The sequence below is a fragment of the Mus musculus genome, chromosome 11 (assembly GCF_000001635.26).
Source record: "Mus musculus strain C57BL/6J chromosome 11, GRCm38.p6 C57BL/6J".
Lineage (NCBI taxonomy): Eukaryota > Metazoa > Chordata > Mammalia > Rodentia > Muridae > Mus > Mus musculus.
This window is the reverse complement of record NC_000077.6, coordinates 6,814,125-6,841,948: the sequence shown is the minus strand read 5'-3', so window position 1 is coordinate 6,841,948 and position 27,824 is coordinate 6,814,125. Positions and strand designations below refer to the sequence as shown.

General features: G+C 44.7%; 1 non-coding gene and 1 pseudogene across 1 annotated transcript; both read left to right on the top strand.

The window, feature by feature from the left end:
* Gm11983 (predicted gene 11983) lies at nucleotides 4,205–6,342 on the top strand (annotated as a pseudogene).
* LOC115487896 lies at nucleotides 27,026–27,169 on the top strand. Its single transcript, XR_003949924.1, has one exon. It is a non-coding gene; the product is annotated as a small nucleolar RNA SNORA48 (small nucleolar RNA).
* Nucleotides 27,170–27,824: the final 655 nt, after the last annotated feature.

The window sequence follows — 27,824 nt, the reverse complement described above, 5'->3', positions numbered from 1 at the left end:
ATTAAGAGGTATGACTAGGCACCATATCAAAGGACATATAAATTTACATATTTACAATATTCGTATACATATTTACAATACAGATGGTCATCAGAACAGGCTGTGCTGATAGGATTGGGGAATTCATTGAATCTTAGTTCCACTATCAAGATCAGTAGCCAGCCAGCTGGACCCAGTTAATATTCCTCTGTTTCTCTTAGAAGAAACCCTGTCATTTGCACTGTAGGTGTTTTATATCTAAAAAGAAGTTCTCCAAAAACAGGGCTCCTTTTGGAAGATATAAAATAAGTCTCTGTCAATCTATAAACTAGATTTTCTTCCAGCTACACTGAATAATGAAAGGATTATTTTATGGCAATAAAAAAAAAAAAGATTGGAATCTTTTTAAAGATGAAGACCCAGATCAAATAAAGTATGGAGACTTGGGTGAGCACAGAATAAGAACATTGTCAGTGAGAAGCGGTGATACCGTCACTGCTGCCGGGAGTTTTCCTGAGACCAACATCCCCAGTATCCCTGTTGTTTCAGGATCTCAGACATCTCTGTTGTTTAAGAGAACACACCAGGACAGAGTCCGAGGATCTCAGACAGTTTTCCAAAGCTCTAAATATAAAAAAAAAAAACTTAAGGGCCGGGCGTGGTGGCGCACGCCTTTAATCCCAGCACTTGGGAGGCAGAGGCAGGCAAATTTCTGAGTTCGAGGACAGCCTGGTCTACAGAGTGAGTTCCAGGACAGCCAGGACTATACAGAGAAACCCTGTCTTGAAAAAAAAAACAAAAACAAAAACAAAAACAAAAAACAAAACTTAAGGACTGTGTTCTAAAGGCTGAGTATCAGAAGAAACGTCGCCAGTGGGGTTTTACACTCTGTTCCTGTGGTTTGAGATGACTGTCCCCATACTCCCTGGCGCCCATGCAGCTGTGCTCTCAGAAGGAGCTGGCACACAGGGAGAGTGAGACCCAGCCTGGGAGTCAATCCTCCCCAGCTCTGCAGCACAGCAGGTGGCTGGGATCCTGCTTAACCACACAAAAGCCTTCCCAGAAGTCTCAAAGCCTTTCCTTCTCACTTAGCATCTTTATCACAAATATGCTTAAAAGTATACTTTTCATCTCTTGTGCCTCACTTTCATACTTGAAATACTTTCTTACTTTTCTTTATAAAATTTCTCAATCTAGAAAACTCATTTTGGTAACAAAATAAAATAACTTACATTTTAATTAAAACCTAGAAAGCTACATCTGTCTCTCTTTCTCTGTCTCTCTTTCTCTCTCTCTCTCCTCTCTCTCTCCCTCTCCCTCCCCCCCCCTCTCTCCCTCTCCCTCTCTCTCTCTCTTTGTCTGTGTGTGTGTGTCTCTCATGCATGTGTACATATACTTATGTGTGCAGATATGGAAAGCCAGAGGTCAGCACTGGATGCCTGCTTCAGTTGCTCTCACCGTATTTTTGCATCTCACTGGTCGGGAGCTCACTGACTTTGCACAGCTGGCCAGCCAGTAGAGTGAGGATCAGCCTGTCTCTGCCTCCTTGGCCCTGGGATTACAGGTACGCATGTTCATACCCAGCATTTCTGTTTTAATTCTTCTCTCTTATATTACTTCCTGACCGCAGTTGCTCCTCCCTCCTCTCCACCCAGCCCCTCCTCCCTCACCCCTCACCCCTCACCCCATCCACTGCTCCTCCTCTGTTTCTTTTTAGAAGAACACCCAGCTTTTTTTTTTTTTTTTTTTTTTTTTTTTTTTTTTTTGTGAAACCTGAGGATCTGAACTCAGGTCCTCAGGCTTATGCTGCAAGAGCTGCACTGACTGAGCCATCTCCCTTCCGGGAAATTACATTGAAACATAGAAGATGTGGACACTGTGTGTTAAATATCTAACAATAATAACACAGGCAAGAATGTGCTTGCTGTCTTTGATACGTTTCTATTTTCTCTTACTAATAAGTCTAAGTTAATTTATTAAACTTGTTTCAGTCCTATGAATTAAGAAGTATTTCAACTAAATTTACATAAGCACTTACTTTCCTATAAGCTGATTTCGACTGGCCCTTCACGGGATGGTATCATGTAGACCATTCACACAACAAATATAAAGGTGGCTTTCAGAAACTCACTCATATGGCAAGATCACATGACTTTTCAGTTGAAATCTTAACCATAGACAAAGTAATCCAATAAAGCAGATTGGTAAATTTTAAAAAGGAGTGTTGAGACTAGAGAGATGGCACAGTGGTAACGAACACTGACTGTTCTTCCAGAGGTCCTAAGTTCAATTCCCAGCAACCACATGGTGGCTCACAACCATCTGTAATGGGATCTGATGCCCTCTTTGGGCATAAATCTTTGAAAGAAAGAAAGAGAGAGAGAGAGAGAGAGAGAGAGAGAGAGAGAGAGAGAGAGAGAGAGAGAGGAAGGAAGGAAGAGAGAGAGAAGACATGACAAAACAAGAAAAGAAAAGAAAAGAAAAGAAAAGAAAAGAAAAGAAAAAATGAGTCTTGATCTAAATTTGTAACAGGGTGAAAAAAATTGTAACCACCTGTCTATTTGGTCAAATCCTAAGGATTTTTATTGTTGCTGATGACTTAGGTAAAACTCATTGTTTTATTATTTTATGTGCGGGTGTTTTGCCTGCATATCTGTCAAATATCATATATGTGCCTGGTGACCAAATCAAAGAGAGAGCTGGATTCCTTGGAACTGGAGTTACATGCGATTGTGAGTTCTAGGAATCGAGCCTAGGTCCTCTGGAAGAGCAACCAATGCTCTTAACTGTTGAGTCATCTCTCCAGCCCCACTGCTTAGATTTCAAACCTTTTCCCTTACACAGTCCCAACCCAGGGTCATAATTAACTGTGGCATATCTGACTTTAGGTAGGATGGGCTTTAGACAGCAACCTTCTTAGACAACACAGAAACAACCAAGGAACATAGTGAGGCAGACATAGGGAAAACACAATGCCACCAGGAGAGTAAATATACATATAAAACAAGGGTATCAAATCAGACCCATAGGCCAACAGACAAAACAAAACGACACAAGCATTTCATGAAATCAACAGTTACCATGAAACCAACCTAACAAGGAACTCTAAGACCACAACACAATCGCATTAAGTCCAAGAGGGAGATTAACCTAAATGTGGAGAAGGCCTAAGGAAGACAAAGAGCCAAAGGATGAGCTTGCTGTGCAGAGGCCAATAAACCTCCTCCCTGTCTTAAGAGTTAGTGGCTGAAAGACAGACACCCTTACAAAACAAAGTCAGAAAACTTGTTCATAGGCTTAGATTTTTCATGACCTACTTTATTAAGGGTTCTTAAATACTCCAGCCTCCTTTCCAGTCCACTGACTAGAAGTAGGGAAGAAAGAAGGTTAATAGGAAAAGGGTGTTGTGGACTTGTTTAGAAGCACTTCTTTGGGGGCAATTCCACCCTTGTTGTCAGTATACCAGCAGTCCTGTTTAGTAGCAAACACCAAACACAAATTGGTAGTGGTGGCATGATCCAGCAGAAACCACGAGGCTCTACTGGATCAACAGAGGAGTCAGTGGAAGCAGCCAGAGTCAGCCAGAATACCACAAGAAGTTTTTTGGTGCATTTCTCTCTACGAAGTGAGGTCCAGCAAAGACCAGTGAAGCATTGCAGGGCATCGCAATGCAAGAGCCACCTCTCACTGTTTATGGGGTTCCATTTACACTCTTCCCAAACATCACACCCCCTCTCAAGAGTCTGCTTCAGCAAAACATCACATGCCACTCACATGTTGGCTTCAGCAAAACATCACATGACACTCACATGTTGGCTTCAGCAAAACATCACATGCCACTCACATGTTGGCTTCAGCAAAACATCACATGCCACTCACATGTTGGCTTCAGCAAAACATCACATGCCACTCACATGTTGGCTTCAGCAAAACATCACATGCCACTCGCATGTTGGCTTCAGCAAAACATCCTCTCACAAGAGAGCTTCTGGAAAAACATCATATGACACAACTGAGTTTCCAAAGAAACCAGAAATTTCCACTTCACCTGTGAGTGGGTCAGTAGTATGATCTGAAACACTTGGGTAAGTCTCAGTGAATAAATGACATGACTCAGGAAATAGCTCAGGTTTTGTCCAATACAAAAAGTTTTGGGACTCCCTCTGGGCTCTGTGTTGAGATTATAGAGATTTTTCTGGGATATAAACCTCCATTGGTCTCTTGTGTCACCCCTGCACTGCCTAGGTTTGGTGTATGAGTCAGAGAAGGTCCAGGCACACCCTGCTCTGAACTACTACTTGGCTTTCCTGTCAAGATGCCTGAGGAAGTGTACCATGGAGAGGAAGAGAGGGAGACCTTTGAGACAGAAATCGCTCAGCTCATGTTCCTCATTACTGATACTTTCTATTGAAACAAGAAATTTCCTTTGGGAATTGATCTCTAATGCTTCTGATGCCTTAGGCATGACTGACTGAGAGCCTGACAGATCCCTTCTAGTGAAACAGCCATAAAAACCCCAACCCTCAAGAGTGCATGCTGACTTTGGTGGACAGGGGCATTGTCATGACCAAGGCTGACCTCATAAGTAACTTGGGAGCCATTGCTAAATCTGACACAGGTCTTATACATGATCGATTGATCATGGAGGATCTCCAGGCTGGTGCAGGCATCTCCATGATCGGCAGTTTGGAGTTGGATTCCACTCTACCTGTACAGTAGCAGAGAACGTGGTTGTGATGACAAAGCACAATGGTGATGAGCAGTATGCCTGCACGTCTTCTGCTGGCACATCCTTCACAGTTCATACAGACCAACGTGAGTCCATAGGCTGGAGTACCAAAGTGATGCTTCCCTCTGGGCTCTCACCTCAAACGAGACCAGACAGAATACTAATAGGAGATGGGGTCAAGGAGGAGGTGGAGAAACTCCTAGAGTTCATAGGCTATCCCATCACCCTCTACTTGGAGAAGGGACTAGGAAATGAGATCAGTGATGAGGAGGCAGAGGAAGATAAGGTGAGAAAGAGGAGGAAGATAAGAATGATAAGGAGAAGCCTAAGGTTGAAGATGTGGAGTCAGATGAGGAGGATGACAGTGGCAAAGTTAAAAAAAATAAGGAAAGGAAGAAAAGGAAGGAGAAAGACATTGATCAGGAAGAGTTGAATAAGACTAAGCCTACTTGGACCAGAAACCCTGATGACATCACTCAGGAATATGGTGAATTCTATAAGAGCTTTACCCATGATTGGGAAGGCCACTGGGCAGTCAAGTATTTCTCTGTAGAAGGTCAGTTGGGATTCAGGGCATTGCTCTTCATTCTTCATAGGGCTCCCTTTGACCTTTCTGAGGAGGAAAAGGAGGAGGAGGTGACCTGTACGTCCACCATGTGTTCATCATGGGCAGCTGTGATGAGTTGATTCCTGAGTACCTGACCTTCTCCGTGGTGTGATTGTCTCCAAGGTCCTGCCCCTGAACATCTTCCAAGAAATGTCCCAGCAGAACAAGATCCTGAAAGTCATCCACAAAAACACCGTGAAGAAGTATCTGGAATTGGCTGAAGACAGAGAGAACTACAAGAAATCTTATGAGACATTCTCCAAGAATTTAAAGCTTGAAATCCATGACGATTCCACTGAACACCGGCACCTCTCTGAGCTCTCGATATCACACCTCTCACTCTGGAGATGAGGTGACTTCCCTGTCAGCCTATGTATCTCACATGACTGCAACACAGAAGTCCATCTAGGATATCACTGCTGAGAGCAAAGAGCAGGTGGGCAACTCTGCCTCTGAGGAGTGTGCACAGAAGAAGCAGGGCTTTGAGGTGGTGTATAGGACTGAGCCTATCGATGGCTACTGCATACAGCAGCTCCAGAAATCTGATGGAAAGGGCCTGTGGCTACCAGAAGGTGGGGAACAAAAGAAATGAAGGAGAGCAAGGTGAAGTTTGAGAATCTCACTCATGAAGGAGATCGTGGATAGGAACGTTGACTGGTGACAATCTCCAATAGGCTTGTGTCTTCACCCTGCTGCCTGTGACAAACACCTACAGCTGAACAGATGGAGTGAATGATGGAGCGGATCATGAAGGCCCAGGCACTGAGAGACAACTGTGCAGTGAGCTACACAATGGCCAAAACACACCTAGAGATCAGTCCTGACCACCCCATTGTGGAGACTCTGGGGTAGTAGGCTGAGGCAGACATAAACAACAAAGCTGTCTGAAACCGCCCAGCTCCCCTCTTTCTCACATAAGGATCCCAACCCCACTCCGACTGAACCTGCCACATGATCACACGAGGCCTGGGCATTGCTAAAGATGCAGTGACAGCAGAGGAGTTGCTGTTTCTGATGACACTCCCACATACACACACACACACACACACACACGCTTGAGGGTGAGGAGATGCCTCGTGCATGGAAGAACTAGACTAGAGACTCCCTGGGAAGCCCAAGCCCTCTGTATAGTGTCCCTGTGGCTCCCCAAGCATCCTTGAGGGGTCCTGACCCACCTGGCTCTCAGCTAACGTCCAAAGGGATCTCTTCTATCCTGCCCTCGTACCTTAGGGCAGGAAAAACCTCTCCCATGGAATAACAGGATTGGGTACTGTGTATTATGGGTTGGTTGAATTGTTGGTTGGTTGTGTTATTTTGTTCTGAAATTAAAAGTATGCAAAGTAAAGTAAGATGACTTTCTTGCCCTTGAGGGTGAGAGTAGGAGCGGGAGGGAGAAGCGAGGTCAGAGGAGGACAGTGAGCGAGCCACTGACACTGAGTTCCTCAGAAGTCCTCTTTACTTTCTTACTCTTTAACATCACTTTGTTTTAACCTCCATGTAATTTTCAAAGCTCTCATTGACTTCTTGCTAACTAGTAATTTCATCATTTCCTCTCTTACATGCTTTTAAATCCCAATTAAAGGGGGTTGACAGGTTGTCAACGTCTCCACTTCTAGTTCAGCATGAGAAACATGAGGGATAGCAAATGTCTCCCCACTTCCCCCAATACCTTGAAACTGAATTGCTACAACTATTCTAAAAATACGACCCTGGGGTCTCAAGAAAATAACCATGCCACCCAAAGTTTTTTGGCAAGTTCGAGAGTTTTAGGTCTGCTGAAGAGTATGTAGCTGCCAAATCAAGCAGGCATGCGCACCCTGCGGATGCCCCACGGGGTTTCCTTCCTTTGTCTGATGCTGAACAGTCAGCGCTCAAACTCACGCTCAGAGTTGGCTAACGTACAGCAACTCGGGTTCTAACTGGTGGTTCCTCTCTGAACCATTTTAGGATTTTAGGTTCCCATTTTAGGATCCTGTGCTCTCGCTCCGGCTCCCGTTCCTCCTCTCGTTCCCCCTCCCCCTCTCCCTCTCCTTCCCCTCTTCGCTCTCTCTCTCTCTCTGGCTCTCCTAAAAATTGCAACCTCTTTGTTACCTGTGGGATACTGTTTTCAGTCAACGTTCTGTGCTGATTATGGGCATGGTTCCCTCTATTCTCATCCCCAGGATGCTTCTACTCATGAAGTCTGGGGCCGGGGTGCCTGTTTATAAGAACTTGAGGGCGCTCAGGAGCTGGGTAAGATATATCTCCACATATATGCATCTTCTCAGCTGAGCCAGCAAGGCTCCTTTCCGCTCAGGAGTGAGGGATGTGGTCCTGGGTTTCCCCGTGAAGCCATTGTATGTCCACTAGGAAGTCTCACCCGACGCTTTTCGTACTGATGGGCTGGTGGAACGAGTGTTTTTACCATCAAGTGCTCGTAGAATTTCTAGAAGCCGCACGCACACACACAAGGCTCCAACAGGCAGGAGAGGAAATGAAAACCCTGAGTTCAATATTGGAGGTGTGGCAAGGGAAGGCCTCGTGATCCGAGGTTCTGACACCCGCTCCGAACCAAGACTAGAGCACTGGACTATCACCCTGCCCAGTGTACTTACCAGTGTTTTCCTGAGGAAGCAATATGAGCAGCCAGGCACCCCAGGTCCATGCTGGCTCTTCACACCAACGTGGATGAAACAATATGAAGCAGCCAAGCACCCCAGGCCCATCTGGCACTTCACACAAGGTGGATGAAACAATATGAGCAGCCAGGCACCCGGGCCCATGCTGGCTCTTCACACCAACGTGGATGATCTTCTGGTGAAAGTGGATCATCCTTGGGGTCCCATACTGAACCGCCCAACACCTGACACATATCACAGTCCTTGTTCCTCAGAAAATAGCAAGTAGTTTGTTCTGAGCCGAGTACTCCGAAAACCCAATTTTTACACAGTACCTTGATACATATCCTCATTGACTAGTTCCCAAAAGCCCATGTCTATAAAATAAAGCTAAGCTCTGTTTCTGTATCTGAATTATGACAGCTTGAGTCTCCATTGGCCTCACTGGGAGAAGCTAACTCCCTCCAAAACTGCCGTGAGTGTCCCCTGAGAATTCCACAGAATTGTTCTATGGATGCTTAGGGACCTACACCTCCCAGCCTATCACGGAACCCTCTTCCCCGTTCCCATCTATGCACCCACAAGATGGCCACTCTTCGGGATCACTTTCGGATCACAGTCCTCTCCTCAGCCACTTCATCTGAGGTGTGAGTGGACTCCTTGTTGCCCCCATAACAGCTTTTACTGACATTTGTGGGGAGCCAGTGACCTGAGGGAAGCTGTAAGTCCCTAATTCCCAGAGATGATGAACATGATCCAGTCAGAAAAGATCTTGGCAGATTGAAAAGTTACACCAGAGCACTTACGGAGTAGGCGCCGTGCCCCTTGGGAAAGCTTGGCCTGTGCATTTCCCCGTGCAGATGAGTCTGGACTCGGTGCTCGTGAGCACTCATGGGCGTTGTCTGCCAGAGATGCATCTCATACTCCCTTTCCCAGCTCTTGGTTCCATGTGCAAAGATCTGCTTCACTGGGGTTCAATCTCCAATGTCACCTTGATTGGGTTTACCATCACCTAGCGCAGAGACCCGCCCTCAGTGTATGAGACTGCATCCCCTGGACTGAGGGCTTGTGTGGAATGATACTGGGGAAAGAAAAATATCCACAGGGTACTGGCACCCACCCTCCTGGCCCACCATGCTAAAAACTGGTCAACTCTCTGGGTCCTTTATACTGTGAAACAGAACTTCTTATACACACACGAGTCAAAATAAGTTCTCCCTCCCTTCCGTTGTTTCGGTGGGGTACTCTGTTCACATAGACAAAAAGTTAACTGTAAAGGCCCAACCAAAGCCTGGTGTGAGGCCACATTCAGAACCAAGAGTTCCTTGCCAGGACAAACCATCATCAGGCATCCTTGTGTTGGTGACATTCAGCACACTGCCAGGTCACCATGCTTGTCAGCCTGTGGTGATTGACATAAACTAGGAAAACCTCACCAGCTGAAATAACAAGTCCAAACCCACGTATCTGTGCTGCTTGTAGAAACAGGAGCGCTGAGTCTTGCCTTATCTCATTCTAGGACACTTGACAGCCACCTCAAAATTGTCTGTAAGCCCCAGTCGGTCCATCATCTCCTCACAATTTCAAAGGCTTCACACACAAACCTAGGGAGGCAGTCCTCTGCGGTAGGGGCTTCTCCTTTTCTTGTCCTTGGTGAGTAAGAGGTGGCTGACAAGAAAAAATCTTGACCTGGCCCGGGGGGGGGGGGGGGGTACTGAAGCGTAGTCTACAGGGAAGGCTCCTGATGGCACACAGTGTATCTGGACTGGGGATCTCTGTGTTCTCACTGGTCAGGCAGCCGCAACGGGGAACATGCCCCTGGGATTGATGCATCCTGTACTTGCAGTGCGGTGGTGAGGCTAGCTCTCCCTCCCTTTCACTTCAAGCCTGAGCCTCACCTGCTCCCAGAGACCACGTGCAGGAATTGCCCAGGGAAGCCCTCAGTGCTGAAAAAGCTAACACACAACCATGTGGCTCGCTTTACGGGAGTCCAGAGATTTGTATGGCAGCAGCTTTGAAGACAGGCTCGTCTCCTGCTTCTAAAAATAGCTGCAGGTGAATAATTCCAGGGAGAAACGAGACTTCTGTTCTCCAGAAATTCTAACAATACCTTGAAATACCTGCTGCTAGAATAGATCTTCACTGCTGTCGCAGAAGTCTCTCTGGGGACTGCTGGAGGCAGGTGAGCGTGGAGGTCTGGAGCTGGGCGTAACCATTACTCTCACTGTCTTGGCCATGAGTGTGACAGGAGCTCGCTTCTTCAGCTTTCTTCTGAGGTTGAAGTGACTGCCCATGAACCAAGGGATGTGCCCACAACCTTCCCATCCCTGAAGCAGCTGAAGAAGCAAGAGTAAGCAAGAGATAAGATCTTAAGTCACGATAAGACAGGTTTCTGGACTACCTCCCAAGCCTGTGCAGTAGGGCCTTCCCTGGTGTGAAAAGCAGAGCTAACTCACCCCTTCCCATTTATCCCTCATTCGTTCATTTATCTCAAGAATATATCCTGAGAACCAAGCCTGCTGCTGGAAGCAGAGAGGTCCCACCACAGGGATCAGCATCCAAAGGAGGCTGTCTCACAAGCAAACTGGTGAATGGGCTGGGGGTTCCGAGGGAGGTAAACTGGGGGCATGAAGCTCTGCAGAAAAGCAATCTCTCACCAGCAAACAGGTGAGAGAAGAGCAAAATCCCAGGCAGCCAAACAGCAGAAGCTGAAGCAGAAAGGCCTTAAGACTGTGGCCAGCTCATGGGTCCACCCTGCAGTGAGGGCTCAGGGGCACAGCCAGCCCACACTGCTGGCTCCGAACACGAGCTTACCACTGCATGTGGCCCCTCACTTGGCACCTTAGCTCACAACCGGCTAAGAGATTGTCAACCGCAGTCATGGCACTCCTCAGGCCAAAGCACAGAGTAACATAGTGTAGAGAGAGCTAGCTCCTGATACTCAGGCTGTCTCAAGTTTCTCAGGAACACAGAGACTCTGCAGAAAAGTCCAACCAAACTCTGGACCCTCAGATTTCTCCTGCTTTCCAGTGCCCCACCCCCACCCCCAAACCAAGCTCCACACTCCAGGTCCCTGAAGGCCACGGTCACATGCAAGAAAGGCATGCTTACACAAAAAAACTTCCTTGACTCCAATAAACGTCCATTCCTGCTATCCTTTACGAAGTCAACTAACTAAAAATTAACAAGGAAAATTCGGAAGCACATAACTGATGAGTTTGAGACCCCATCCTGAATAATGTAGGACTCGTGTGTGTCCCTCTGTCCCACTGGGAGCATGGTTAGCAGTCCGCCCAGGAGTCCTTGCTGTGTAAGCTTCCCTCCTGGAGCTACTCAGCCATCACCACAGTCCTCAGACGGCTTCCACAGAATTCTGGGGCTTGGTTCAAGTGACCTCTGCTTAGCAATGGCCTCAACCTTTAAAAGCTTCAAAAGCAACCAGATGAGCCAGGTGGTGGTGGCACACTCCTCTAGTCCCAGCACTTGGGAAACAGAGACGAGCAGATCTCTGTGAGTTTGAGGCCAGACTGGTATTTAGAGCGAGTTCCAGGGCACCCAGGGCTACATAGACAAACCCTGTGTTGAAAAACCAACAAACGCTGGAGAGATGGCTCAGCGGTTAAGAGCACTGGCTGCTCTTCCAGAGGTCCTGAGTTCAATTCCCAGCAACCATATGGTGGCTCACAACCATCAATAATGAGATCTGGTTTTCTCTTCTGGCCTGCAGGCATATATGCAGGCACAATGTTGTATATGTAATAAGTAAAATTTAAAAAAAAAAAAAAGAAGAAGAAGAAGAAGAAGAAAAGAAAAGAAAGGAAAAGAAAAGAAAAGAAAAGAAAAGAAAAGAAAAGAAAAAGAAAATCAAGCAAACATCAACCAGCTGTAAAAAGTTGAGATAATCACGGAAATGCAAATCAAAACAACCCTGAGATTCCACCTCACACCAGTCAGAATGGCTAAGATCAAAAACTCAGGTGACAGCAAATGCTGGCGAGGATGTGGAGAAAGAGGAACACTCCTCCATTGTTGGTGGGATTGCAAGCTTGTACAACCACTCTGGAAATCAGTCTGGCAGTTCCTTAGAAAATTGGACATAGTACTACCGGAGGATCCAGCAATACCACTGGTGGGCATATATCCAGAAGATGCTCCAAAATGTAAGAAGGACACATGCTCCACTATGTTTGTAGCAGCCTAATTTATAATAGCCAGAAGTGAAAAGAACCCAAATGTCCCTCAACAGAGGAATGGATACAAAAAAAAAAAAAAAATGTGGTACATTTACACAATGGAGTACTACTCAGCTATTAAAAAGAATGAATTTATGAAATTCTTAGGCAAATGGATAGACCTGGAGGATATCATCCTGAGTGAGGTAACCCAATCACAAAAGAACTCACATGATATACCCTCACTGATAAGTGGATATTAACCCAGAAACTTAGAATACCCAAGATACATTTCGCAAAACACATGAAACTCAAGAAGAAGGAAGACCAAAGTGTGGATACTTCGATCCTTCTTAGAAAGGGGAACAAAATACCCATGGAGGAGTTACAGAGACAAAGTATGAAGCAGAGACTGAAGGAATGACTATCCACAGACTGCCCCACCTGGGGATCCATCCCATAAACAACCACCAAAACCAGACACTATTGTGGATGCCAACAAGAGCTTGATGACAGGAGCCTGATATAGCTGTCTTCTGAGAGGCTCTGCCAGGGCCTGACAAATACAGAAGTGGATGCTCACAGCCATCCATTGGATGGAGCACAGGGTCCCCAAAGAAAGAGCTAGAGAAAGGACCCAAGGAGCTAAAGGGGTTTGCAGCCCCATAGGAGGAACAACAATATGAACTAACCAGTACCCCCAGAGCTAAACCACCAATCAAAGAAAACACATGGTGGGACTCATGGCTCTAGCTGCATATGTAGCAGAGGATGGCCTAGTCGGTCATCAATGGGAGGAGGGGCCCTTGGTCTTGTGAAGGTTCTATGCCCCTGTATAGGGAAATGCCAGGGCCAGGAAGTGGGAGTGGGTGGGTTGGTGAGCATGGGGAGTGGGGGAAGGGTATAGGGGGTTTTCAGAGGGAAAACTAGGAAATGTAAATAAAGGAAATATTTAATATTTAATAAAGAAAGAAAATATTAAAATCATGTTCTACAAAAAAAAAAAAAAGTTGAGATGAGGCCATGCTTGGTTTACATTGAGCCAAAGTGGAGGGTTTTGTTTTTTGTTTTTGTGTGTGAGTGTGTGTGTGTGTGTGTGTGTGTGAGTGTGTGAGTGTGTGAGTGTGTGAGTGTGTGAGTGTGTGAGTGTGTGTGTGTGTGTGTGAGTGTGTGAGTGTGTGAGTGTGTGAGTGTGTGTGTGTGTGTGTGTGTGAGTGTGTGAGTGTGTGTGTGTGTGTGTGTGTGTGTGTGTGTGTGTGAGTGTGTGAGTAGTAGAAAAGTAAAACCTCCATGACATATAAGAGTGTCCCTCCTGATTACTCAGTCCAAGAGGAAGAAGCTCATGTGTTATGGTTATGAGTTGTTCTCTGGGCTCAGTCATGGCCCCTGCCATTCCGGGCTGACCCCGGACTGCGCAAAGTAAATAAACTGACTGCCTTTAGGACTCTAAGTGTCCACTGCTCTTATTATGAAATGAGAGTGCTCTTATTATGGAATGAGGATCTTTGTTCCTCACACTGACTCTGCCTCGTCTGTTGGGGCTACACCAGAGGGAGTGTCCACTGTGAGGCAGAGATAAAAAATAAAAATTAAAAAAAAAAGAGTCCTGCGCCCTAGGAAAGCAAACCTCTTTAGTGGGATGGTTATTTCCATAAGAATCAGTACTGATTCTAACCAATACCATCTCAGCTTAGCAGGTACAATTCAAAGAAATGACTGAGTGCTATAATAGGGAAGAAACTTCCTGGAGACAAAATTAAAGCGAAGGTCCCAAATTAACACACTCAAAAGATGGAGTCCTGCTCTCTCAGGTAACCGGCCATGGAATTTTATTGCATATATTTTTAAATACAGCTAAGCACAAAGTCAGTTACAGCTGGGGGGGGGGGGGGCTATGGAAAGATTCAGCTATAACTCAGAGACCGCTGTGCCTGTTGTGGGACATAAGGAGAAAACAATGCAGGGTCACTAAATTATAAATCAGTTTATCCTAATCCCAAACTAAGAAGAGTGGCATTCAGAAATTCGGTAACACAGAGCCCTGTGGGCACCACAGTCCCATCAGATCAAGGCCACGTGTCCCTCGGTTTATCCATTTTCTCTCAGCTCCCACAGCACCAGCAGCCCAACACCTCCAATTACACCAGCCCTGCCCTCTGTTCCATTGTCAACCACAGAGACTTCAGTGCTTCTTACAAACTCGCTGCCTCTAAAAATCAGACAGCCCCAGGGCTCAGGCCTCGGGCTTCCTCTCTTTGCATGTTTGCCTTCCTAGTTCAGAAGGATTCAGTAATGTCCTAAATAAAGTTAGAGCCCAAAGAACAGAGGAAGGGAAGCTGTGTGTTACAATTCACAGCTTCGAGTAGGATCAGCAAAGAAAAAGAGAAGGCGGTTTGGTGTTCCTGGTTTTAGGGTCAGCCAATCGAAAAACAGCAAAACCTTCTCTTTGTATACTGGTTGCTGGTGTCCTGACAGCGAAGCAGATACCCTAAAAAGAGACACCTGTACCCCTCCCTTTAGCTTTCAGACTATTGAAACAGGGACCCCAAAATAATGAGCCCTGGAGAATCCCATCCTGGGACAAGGAAGAGGCTCAAAAGCCCCTGCATAGCAGAGCCAAGCAGAGGAGAACCTTGCTACGTGAGCAGGAGGCTCACACGACTCTCACAGCTTGCTTCACAGTTAACACACACATACATTTCCTGGCCTTTTGCTTCACAGTTAACACACACACACATTTCCTGGCCTTTTCTGCTTTAAGGAAGGCAGGCTGAAACCAGGAGTCTTTCTCTCCCAAGTTTGGGCAAACTCTATAAACTGTTTTTCTTTACCAGTTTCTAGTTCCCTCTAGGGACTGAAATCCCATAGAAGAGACTCCAGCCATATCTACGCTAATAATAAACCAGGGGGGACTGACAGAGAGAGTTGGAATGTTGCAGATTCAGAGCCAAGAGGATCTTGGATCATCTGCCAGCTGTCCATGCTGCCCACTCCAGGAGGTGTGAGGAAGCCCTTTCTGAAGCCCAGACCATCCCTTGGTTTGCTCAATGTCCATTCCTTTCTTCTGAGCTGGTCGCTTGGATATTCGTTTGTTTCAGAGCATTCCCTTTAGAGTGTTTCCATGAAAGCATTTGTCTGTGACATTCAGCCTATGTCCCTGCCACTCCTCCCATATCTAAAGCTCCTTTTTCTGTCTCCTCTCTACTGCTTTTTATAACCTTGTCTTTTGAGTTTAGAAATTTTGTGAGTGCTTCATAAAAATACCAGTTAAAGAGCTTTTCTTCCTCCAATGCAACAAGGTAGAGGGGTCACATGGGGACTCCCTAGAACATGCAGTGGCCTCCCTGGAAAGACTAAAGCATCTCTTCTATCTTACTGGCTTAGCCATGAAGATGATCACTCAGTCTCTTGAGCCCCTGATACTCCCTTAAACATTTGAGATTAGCCCTATATAAATCAGGGTACATGTGGGAGGACGCACCCTTAGGATGTGAACTCTAAGGGAGTGACTCCCATAAGCAGCACTGGGCTCTGACCCAAAGCACACATCCCACCACCTGCCATACACAGTTGCAATAGTCATAAAAACATCTTTTAAATGACACTAAAGCAAGAAATAAACCCAAGGAAGGAAGAAGTGTTTTGAGAAAATAACTTCCATTCTGTACTCCGGTACGTGGTAGCAGTGGTAATTCAACTTGAAATGATTCTCAGAAATGGAAACATTGATAGTCTAAATTAGGTTTTGTTCATTAAACTAGATAGCCTAAGCAATAGAAGAAAAGATGACAAATGGGCAGGCTACTCTAATTAGAATGTTAAAGCATTTAAGAGAACAAGTGAGAAATTGTTATTTTATAAGAAATTAATAAGTGTTTTTGAAAGCCACCAAAAAAAGAAATGAGCCCAGAAGCTTCCATCTTGGATGAAAGTGGAAGTAGTTAAACCTCCTTTGATCTTGGTCCCGAGACCTCCCTTCCTCTCTGCCTAGTTGTAACTAACTAGCTCCCTGTCTCCTTTGGAAGTGCATCACAGACTTAGAAGGAGAACATGTTGTCCCCAGGCAGGCAGCGTTGGGAGAGGGGGAAATGAACAGAAGACATAGTGACCATCCAGAGAATGCTGAAGAAGCAAAATTACAAGCAAGGGATCCTCGCCTAGGACAAAAGTCTGGCTGTTCCGACTCTTTAAGCAAATGACTGCAGAAATGGGCAAGCAGGTTGATATTCTGGCGGTGGCAAGATGGCAAAGACTAAGATGAAAGAAAAGCTGCTTCCTGCCGCAACCCAGAAGACAAGAGGTGAGCATATCCTAGTTCCCCGGGGCCTTCCTCAGCGGAAACCAGCCCTGGCTTCAGGCAAACTCACTCACTGACTAAAAGATCTGATTGTCAGGGATGGAGAGATGTCTCAAAGATTGAGAGCCCTGACTGGTCTTCCAGAGATCCTAAACTCAATTCCCAGCAACCACATAGTGGCTCAACCATCTAGAATGAGATCTGACGCCCTTTGCTGGCACGAAGGCATGTATGCAGGCAGAACACTGTACATAATAAATCTCGCACGCCTTTAATCCCAGCACTCGGGAGGCAGAGGCAGGCGGATTTCTGAGTTCGAGGCCAGCCAGGTCTACAACGTGAGTTCCAGGATAGCCAGGGCTATACAGAGAAACCCTGTCTCGAAAAAAACAAAAAACAAAAAACAAAAAACAAAAAACAAAAAAAAAAACAACAACAACAACAAAAATCTGTGTGCCTTTAACACTTCCACACAGGGTGACTTACCCACTCTTAATATCTGTTCATGTACAGTCATTTGATAGTGACAGCTTCATATGCAGCAGTGCTGTGTGCTGCAGGCAGAAGGAAGCATATCTATGCAGAAAGCCATGTTGCAGCAATGTAAGTAATCAACCTGAAAATAATAGTATATATTATGTACCTTAGTGTAGACCTAGTTCATGCAAGCAGCTAGTGAGCTCCACAATATTAACATTTTCATTTCCTTCACCATAATTACAGCTTTGTGTGTTGCTCTTGCTCAATAGGACCCACCTCCATTGCCTCGGATTTCTTCTTTCTTCCTTTCCAAAACAGAACTTAGAAAACTTACGTACTTCAAACGCAAGTTGGTGGGCTCCAAAAGATTTGAATGGCTGTGCAAACTTGAACTTGGCCTTAAATCTGTTTCCTATTCAGCAATAGACTTTTAGTAGGGCGGTATTTGCCTATTCTGGGACACGTGTGACTTCAGCACTTGCTGGCTGTCACTGAAGCCAGTGTCCTGCCTCAGCTCTGCAGTGTTGGGGCAGCTCCCTTGGTTGCAGGTGGGCCTGCAATGACTGCTGCGTTCATTTTTGTCCTGTTTTTGAAAGTGCTATAGTTTTGCATGGTCAAGTTTTGCACAGCTCTGGGGACTTGACCTGACTGGGGTCACAAGGGAATGGAGACAGGACAGACACAGACATACAAAAAAGCTGGGGTCAGGTGGTCTGAGCTCACTGATGGGAAGCTACAGCACCTAGACGCCCAGCGTGTTTATGATATACAGGTGAATTGAGAGGTGGGGTTGTTGAGTAGATCTGAACAAGGGAGTGGGGCTGTCGTAGACAGATGAACAATGAGATAGGCTTTATGGGACACAGCTGAGAAAGGAGACAAGTATAGACTGAGTATGAGCAGTCTTGATAGGGGGACAGTCTTCAGGCTGTAAACATGGTGGACATTTTCTGCATTTACTGTCAACATTTGCACTCAAACCAGAAGGACAGACTTTTCCATTTTCCTGAGCCATGCTTGGAGACGGCTTTGCCATGTTCCCATTGGTCTAAGGCATTGTTCCTTGACATGGCTGACTCAGTCAACAACAAGCATCCATTTAGAACATGACACACCAGGGGCCTCCTCCACCTCCACCCCCACCCCCACCCTCCACCCCCCACACACACACACTGCACAACCTCTTAACATATCTGTATAAACTCCACACATTCAAAAGGAGACACTATGCCAACCAGAAGCACAGACCACCCTATACATTCTCCATATGCCACTACAGCTCCTGTAGAAGAGCCTACAATCCTAAGCTTATAAAAACTGAATGTCTGCTCTGCCAGCTGAAGAATTATACTCATTCATTATTGCTAATATTCACAACTTTCAGTGGCCTTATACAAAAATGCTACTTTGCTGAGGCTTATCTTTTGCGCTGTGCAAAACCTTTTTATTTTGACTTCTATGAAAATTATACTTCATATAATTTATATAAACTTCCTTTTACTACCACATTCAACTCTGGGGACACTAAAGTAAAAGCCTTGCATTCTTGGTTTTCTGTTTTCTTCTCATGTCCCACACCACACACACACACACACACCACACTCCCACACACATCACACACCCCCACACACCCCATTCCCCACACTCCACCCTATATCCCACACACCCCACACACCCTACACTCCCACACATACCACACACACCACAGTCCCACACACACTACACATACCACACTCCCACACACACCACACACACCACACACATCCCATTCTCCACACTCCACCCTATACCCCACATACCCCACCACACATCCCACATACCGTACACACCCCACACTCCTGCACCCCTGCACCCCTGCACACCCACACCCTCATATCCCACACCCCATCTTTTCTCTGCTTCAGTGCCTCGTGATTTCAGGATGTTCCACTTTTGGAAAGCATAAGTGTCTCTAGCTTTACTCTTTAATTTTACTTAAATAAAAGATTTTTGTGAAAAAATATAAAATACAGATGACCAATAAACATGAAAAGATGTTTGACTTCATTAGCCATAAGAAAAGTGTAGATCAAAACTACTTTGAGAGTCCATCTCACTCCAGTTAGAATGGCAGTCATTAAAAGACAAATAGATTCCGGTACAGGTAAGGACAAAAGGGAGCCCTTCTATGCAGATGGTAGGAATGTAAACTGAAGTTTTCTCAAATGAACCTTTCATGTGACTCCGTGTTGTGTAACAGTTTCCTCAGAGCTTAAAACCCCTCATCTTGGAAAGAAACCTCTTAAGACTTGGGATGTAAAGGAAATGTAAAAAGGAAGGATATTTTAGGACAGATTGTCTACAAAGAGGCGAAACATCCTGAGAAGTTCATTAAGACAAGAAGTAGAACACCGGGTCACCTTGGGAGCGGATTCGGCGGACACCCCCAAGGTCCCCTAGAGGACAGCTGCTGAGACAGACCCCTTTTTAGGCTCCAGACATCCGGGCACCTTCTCTGCCAGAGGAGAGGTGTCCGCCCTGCCAGACACCCGGAGGGCTTTGCCAGAGCACCTGGGGAAGCCATCTTGGTTCCCTGATCCCTCCAAGACTAGTCTGTGCAGGTGAGAGTGTGGACTACAGAAGCTAAAAGTTTCTGTGACAGGCCAAAGCAACACGGCTTCTGGGACAAGTCCTGTTTCAGGCCTTCATCTTCTGCCAGGAGGGAGGTCCGAATGCCAGATGTCTGTGCACCTTCCCTGTATAAGGAGAGCTTGCCTGCAGAGAGTTCTCTGACCACTGAAACTATAAAGAGAGAGTTAGTCTCCCAGGTCTGCTGATAGAGGCTAACAGACTCACGAGAGGAACAATCTCTAACCAGAGACAACTATAACAACTAACTCCAGGGATTACCAGATGGCGAAAGGCAAATGTAAGAATCTTACTAACAGAAACCAAGACCACTCACCATCATCAGAACCCAGCACTCCCACCTAGCCCAGTCCTGGGCACCCCAACACACCCGAAAAGCTAGACCCGGATTTAAAAGCATATCTCGTGATGATGGTAGAGGACATCAAGAAGGACTTTAATAACTCACTTAAAAAATTACAGGAGAACACTGCTAAAGAGTTACAAGTCCTTAAAGAAAAACACTAAAACACAACCAAACAGGTAGAAGTCCTTAAAGAAAAATAGGAAAACACATCCAAACAGGTGATGGAAATGAACAAAACAATACTAGACCTAAAAAGGGAAGTAGACACAATAAAGAAAACCCAAAATGAGGCAATGCTGGAGATAGAAATCCTAGGAAAGAAATCTGGAACCATAGATGAGAGCATCAGCAACAGAATACAAGAGAAAATCTCAGGTGCAGAAGATTCCATAGAGAACATCAGCACAACAATCAAAGAAAATGCAAAATGCAAAAAGATCCTAACTCAAAACATCCAGGAAATCCAGGACACAATGAGAAGACCAAACCTATAGATAATAGGAGTAGATGAGAATGAAAATTTTCAACTTAAAGGGCCAAAAAACATCTTCAACAAAATAATAGAAGAAAACTTCCCAAACATAAAGAAAGAGATGCCCATGAACATACAAGAAGACTACAGAACTCCAAATAGACTGGACCAGAAAAGAAATTCCTCCCGACACATAATAGTCAGAACAACAAATGCACTAAATAAAGATAGAATATTAAAAGTAGTAAGGGAAAAGGGTCAAGTAACATATAAAGGCAGGCCTATCAGAATTACACCAGACTTTTCACCAGAGACTATGAAAGCCAGAATAGCCTGGACAGATGTTATACAGACACTAACAGAACACAAATGCCAGCCCAGGCTACTATACCCAGCCAAACTCTCAATTACCATAGATGGAGAAACAAAAGTATTCCACGACAAAAACAAATTCACACATTATCTTTCCACAAATCCAGCTCTTCAAAGGATAATGACAGAAAAAAAAAATACAAGGAAAGAAACCACGCCCTAGAAAAAGCAAGAAAGTAATCCTTGAACTAACCTAAAAGAAGACAGCCACAAGAACAGAATGCCAACTCTAACAACAAAAATAATAGGAAGCAACAATTACGTTTCCTTAATATCTCTTAATATCAATGGACTCAACTCCCCAATAAAAAGACATAGGCTAACAGACTGGCTACACAAACAGGACCCAACATTTTGCTGCTTACAGGAAACCCATCTCAGGGAAAAAGACAGATACTACCTCAGAATGAAAGGCTGGAAAACAATTTTCCAAGCAAATGGTTTGAAGAAACAAGCTGGAGTAGCCATTCTAATATCGGATAAAATCAACTTCCAACCCAAAGTTATCAAAAAAGACAAGGAGGGACACTTCATACTCATCAAAGGTAAAATCTTCCAAGAAGTACTCTCAATTCTGAATATCTATGCTCCAAATGCAAGGGCAGCCACATTCATTAAAGACACTTTAGTAAAGCTCAAAGCACACATTGCACCTCACACAATAATAGTGGGAGACTTCAACACACCACTTTCATCAATGGACAAACCATGGAAATAGAAAATAAACAGGGACACAGTGAAACTAACAGAAGTTATGAAACAAATGAATTTAACAGATATCTACAAAACATTTTATCCTAAAACAAAAGGATATACCTTCTTCTCAGCACCTCATGGTACCTTCTCCAAAATTGACCATATAATTGGTCACAAAACAGGCCTCAACAGATACAAAAATATTGAAATTGTCCCATGCATCCTATCAGATCACCATGGACTAAGGCTGATCTTCAATAACAACATAAATAATAGAAAGCTAACATTCACGTGAAAACTGAACAACATTCTTCTCAATGATATCTTGGTCAAGGAAGGAATAAAGAAAGAAATTAAAGACTTTTTAGAGTTTAATGAAAATAAAGCCACAACATACCCAATCTTATGGGACACAATGAAAGCATTTCTAAGAGGGAAACTCATAGCTCTGAGTGCCTCCAAAAAGAAACTAGAGAGAGCACACACTAGCAGCTTGACAACACACCTAAAAGCTCTAGAAAAAAAAGGAAGCAAATTCACCCAAGAGGAGTAGACAGCAGGAAATAATCAAACTCAGGGGCGAAATCAACCAAGTGGAAACAAGAACTATTCAAAGAATCAACCAAATGAGGAGCTGGTTCTTTGAGAAAATCAACAAGATAGATAAACCCTTAGCTAGACTCACTAGAGGGCACAGGGACAAAATCCTAATTAACAAAATCAGAAATGAAAAGGGAGACATAACAACAGATCCTGAAGAAATCCAAAACACCATAAGATCCTTCTACAAAAAGCTATACTCAACAAAACTGGAAAACCTGGATGAAATGGACAAATTTCTAGACAGATACCAGGTACCAAAGTTAAATCAGGATCAAGTTAATGATCTAAACAGTCCCATATCCCCTAAAGAAATAGAAGCAGTCATTAATAGTCTCCCAACCAAAAGAAGCCCAGGACCAGATGGGTTTAGTGCAGAGTTCTATCAGACCTTCAAAGAAGATCTAATTCCAGTTCTGCACAACAGATTGGGAAAGGATCTTTACCTATCCTAAATCAGATAGGGGACTTATATCCACTATATAAAAAGACCTCAAGAAGGTGGACTCCAGAAAATCAAATAACCCCATTAAAAAAATGGGGCTCAGAGCTAAACAAAGAATTCTCACCTGAGGAATACCAAATGGCTAAGAAGCACCTGAAAAAATGTTCAGCATCCTTAATCATCAGGGAAATGCAAATCAAAGCAACCCTGAGATTCCACCTCACACAGTCAGAATGGCTAAGATCAAAAATTCAGGTGACAACAGATGCTGTCGAGGATGTGGAGAAAAAGGAACACTCCTCCATTGTTGGTCAGATTGCAAGCTTGTACAACCACTCTGGAAATCAGTCTGGCAGTTTTTCAGAAAATCGGTACATAGTACCGGAGAATCTAGCAATACCGCTCCTGGGCATATATCCAGAAGATGTTCCAACTGGTAAGAAGGACACATGCTCCACTATGTTCATAGCAGCCTTATTTATAATAGCCAGAAGCTGGAAAGAACCCAGATGTCCCTCAACAGAGGAATGGATACAGAAAATGTGGTACATTTACACAATGAAGTACTACTCAGCTATTAAAAAATGAATTTATGAAATTCCTAGGCAAATGGATGGACCTGGAGGGCATCATCCTGAGTGAGGTAACCCAACCACAAAAGAACTCACATGATATGTACTCACTGATAAGTGGATATTAGCCCAGAAACTTAGAATACCCAAGATACAAGATACAATCTGAAAAACACATGAAACTCAAGAAGAACGAAGATCAAAATGTGGACACTTTGCCCCTTCTTAGAATTGGTAACAAAACACCCATGGAAGGAGTTACAGAGACAAAGTTTGGCACTGAGACAAAAGGATGGACCATCTAGAGACTGCCATACCCAGGGATCCATCCCATAATCAGTCTCCAAACGCTGATACCATTGCATACACTAGCAAGATTTTGCTGAAAGGACCCAGATATAGCTGTCTCTTGTGAGACTATGCAGGGGCCTAGTAAACACAGAAGTGGATGCTCACAGTCAGCTATTGGATGGATCACAGGGCCCCCAATGGAGGAGCTAGAGAAAGTACCCAAGGAGCTAAAGGGATCTGCAACCCTATAGGTGGAACAACAATATGAACTAACCAGTACCCCCAGAGCTCCTGTTTCTAGGTGTATATGTATCAGAAGATGGCCTAGTCGGCCATCACTGGAAAGAGAGGCCCCTTGGTCTTGCAAACTTTATATGCCTCAGTACAGGGGAACGCCAGGGCCAAGAAGCTGGAGTGGGGGGGGTGGAGATGAGTTGGGGGGAGGGTATGGGGGGACTTTTGGGATAGCATTGGAAATGTAAATGAAGAAAATACCTAATTTTAAAAAAACTTAAAAAAAAAAAGATAAGAAGTAAACAATTTAAAATATCCTCAGGAAGTCTCTGAAACTGACCAGATTCACTAGGTCCCTCACTTTCTGTCCCAGTTAGGGCTTTTATTGCTGTGATCAAACAACATGACCAACAGCAATTACGGGAGGAAAGGGTTTATTTCATCTTGCACTTTCACATAGTCCATCACCTAGAGAAGTCAGGGCAGGTACTAAAACAGAGGCCATGGAGGAACACTGCTGTCCCATGGATTACTCAGCCTGCTGTCTTATAGCCCTCAGGATTACCAGCCCAAGAACAGCATCTCCCACAGTGAGCTGAGCCCTCTCCCATCAATCACCTATCAAGAAAAGGAATTTCAGGCTTATCCACAGGTGAATCTGGTGAGGGCATTTTCTCAGTGGACGTTCCCTCTTCCCAAATAACTCTGCTTGAGACAAGCTGATGTAAAAATAACCAGCACACTTCCCAAGAGTACACAAGCAATGCTAAGACAAAACAGGCTGCAAAAAGACTCCCAGACCAGTTGCTTGGAAAAGGCTCAGACCAAGCAAACTGGAAGAAACAGAGACCATCCGAGAAGCCAGAAAGAAGCAGCGACCAGCCAAACTGCCTAGAAGAAACAGAAGATTGAGCCATCAGGAAAAGACATCCTCCAGCCTGTTAACGTGTGCCGGTTATGCATGTCTTCCAGGCTCCCAGCTTTCATAAGCTTTCACCCATCTGGGGTGGGCTTTAGTGATGCAGCTGTCTCTTAAGTCACGTCTGCTCCTGTAAGTAACCCCTCACCCATATTCCTGTAGGCAAGTAAGAAAACCCAATACAACTCATTAGCTCACCAGGTTGTTCTTTGGAGGTATCTGTACTGTAGTCTGTCACTGACTCCCTGTCTAGGGAGAACAGACAGTTGTTCATGTCTCCCCAGAAACACTGCCACACAACTCCCAGCTATACTGCTCCTGCCCACAACTCAACCCAACACATCACAGAGATGCTTTAAACATCAATGTTTGCTGCCTCACTTTCCATAAGAGCTAAATTATGGAAACTCAGTGTCCAACAACAAATGGATAAGGAAATAGAACATGGCTAGATATTTTTCAGCCATAAAGAATAAAACAGCCGAGTGGTGGTGGTGCACGCCTTTAATCCCAGCACTTGGGAGGCAGAGGCCAGCCTGGTCTACAAAGTGAGTTCCAGGACAGCCAGGGCTATACAGAGAAACACTGTCTTGAAAAAAAAAAAAAAAAAAAGAAAGAAAGAAAGAAAGAAAGAAAGAAAGAAAGAAAGAAAGAAAGAGAATGAAACAGGAAAACAAATACAACTGTTGGGAGCTATTAAGACAACACTATTGTCCTGATCTCTGAATTGGGCCTCTCCCCCCAAGAAGAAAAGGGGGTCAAAAGTGGGCCACCGACACACCGCTCGAGGACAACCACAGATTGTTCCAGCCCTAAGTCAGTGCCGGATGTCCTGATCTCAAGATGTACCCTGATACCACCAAGTTCCTGCTTCCCCGTGCAGTTGCCAAAAGAAAAATTTCTGCTGCCCCATCCCTCCTGCTGAGAAATACTTCCTCCTTTGCTTGTGCATTTCCTCTGCCCCATTCCTCCTGCTGAGAAGTACTTCCCCTTTTTGCTTGTGCATTTAAGCCTTGAGCCTTGCTAATACAGTGACACCTTGATGCTATTCAGAATGGTTCCATGTCGTTCCTCGCACTTGGTGTCCGTCTTCTCTCCCCCCCCCCATTTGGTTCTTAGGAGAAGGTCCCCTCGAGACCCTCGAATAACTGGACCTGCTGGATGGGTCATACAACTGAAGCTATTAAATGAATTAAGCCAATCTCAATTTATGAAATTAATGACAGGTATTATCTGTCATTTGTGATTGCTAGATTTTACATATACACATAAAATTACAGATATATGTATGCATATAGAGAAAGACAGTCTTACATATACAAAATTATATATGTGTGTCATATAAATACATAAAATTATATATATGTATATATACACATTTATATAAAGATACTACCTACATATATAAAATTATGTGTGTTTTACATAAATACATAAAATTTTATATATACACATATAGAAAAGACACTTATCTTACATATGTAAAATTATATGTATCTTACATAAAAACATAAAAATATAATTATTAAATATGCATGTATAGATATGTAATATACACACATCATGAATATAAAGAAAGACACTGCCTAGTTAGGGTTTCTATTGTTGTGATTAAACACTATAGCCAAAAGCAATTTGGGGAAGTGAGAGAGAAAATTTACTTCATCTCAAAACTTATAGTCAGTCCATCATCCCGGGAGTCAGGACAGGAACGGGAGGCAGGGACGCTGCACTTAGGAATGCTGCTTACCGAAGTTTTCTCATCCAGTTTTCTTATAGCACCCAGGACCACCTGCCCAGAGATAGCACCACTCGCAGTGAGCTGGGCTCTCCCATACCAATCACTGATTAAGAAAATGTACCACAAATGACTCTAGTTTGTGTCCAGTTGATATTAAACTAACCAACATGGGCACACATGTATATACATGCCTTGGGCACAAAGGGGAATGATGGTAAAGGAGAGATGGAGATAATAGTGGAAAATATTCAATATACAGTTTATAATGCACAAAAGTTTAATAAATGAATTAGAATATAGAAAATCTGTCAGAAACTTTTAAAGAGTGTGTGTGGTAGTTTGAATGTTTGGCCATAAGGAGAGTCACTAGTAGGAGGTGTAGCCTTATGGGAGGAGATGTGGCCTTATTAGAGGAATTGCCTCGTGGCTTTGGGACCTCCTGTGCTCAGGTTCTATTCAGGTCCCCCTCCTCCTGACAGCCTGTAGAGGACAGCCTCTCCTGGTTGCATTTGGATCAAGATGTAGAACTCTGCCTGCATGCTGCCATGCTTCCCACCATGATGATAATGGACTAAACCTCTGAATCTGTAAGCCAACCCCAATTAAATGTTGTCTTTTATAAGAGTTACCTTGGTTGTGGTGTCTCTTCAAGCAATAAAGCCCTGCCTAAGACAGTGTGTAAGATCTGAATAACCTCTGGAGAACCCAGCCTTGTTAACCGTTTTCTCTCATCACCCTCTTCTTCTGTTCCCTTCTCTAGTGATTCTCAACACCAAAATCTTGTATCAGTGAATTTGAGGCCAGTCCTCACATCTGATGCTGTAAACCTTGACAAAAGCCCATGGCTGCACCCCTGGCAGTGGGCAAAGAGACAGCTTGTTGGTGGTGGTGTTCTTGTATCAGCCAGTGGCAGAGCAGATGGCAGTCCTCTGTTCATCCTAGCCTGATGCCTGGCTTAGTGGCCAAAGATGTCTTATACCTAGGATTCATAAAAATCAAATCAAACAAAATCAAAATCAGGCAATGCTGCGTGTGAGGAGGAAGACACAGAGATCTGCAGACCACCATGCCACCCACAGCTCTGCGCTCCAGCCACAGCACAGGCCAGCCATAGGCACCCGCTTGCTGCCACTCCGTGCAGTGTGGATGGAGGATATCACCCAGGGGCCCACCTGCAGGAGGAACCACCAAATGTGTGAATCTGTGGAGCAGCCTGAGCATGGTGAAGAGAGATGGAACTGGAGACTCTAGGATGAAGAGAAGGAGCCTGTTGTGAGTGGCCAGCCCTGCCACCTGAGGCCGTGGTGAGGTCCCAGCCTGAGCTACTGCTGAGGGCCATGTTTGGATGTGGGCTTACGCAGCAGCGGGGTCAGTGTCGACGTTCATGCCTCACATTACCACCAGAGAAAATAGGGGTGCACCTTGAGCAACTTTCCAGAATGCCATGGATGTCCAGGGGCTGTGCATAACTGGTCCTACCCCTCACTAGCCACAGTGCTGCTTGGGTGGCCAAGAACCTGAGGCTAGATGTATCCGGGCAAAACCAAAATACTACTGTTCTGCTAAAGGAATGTAGCAATAAAATGACTTCTAATGACATTCTGCTATACCACAATTAAGGGTCTTGCTCGGCCCCTACAGAGAAGC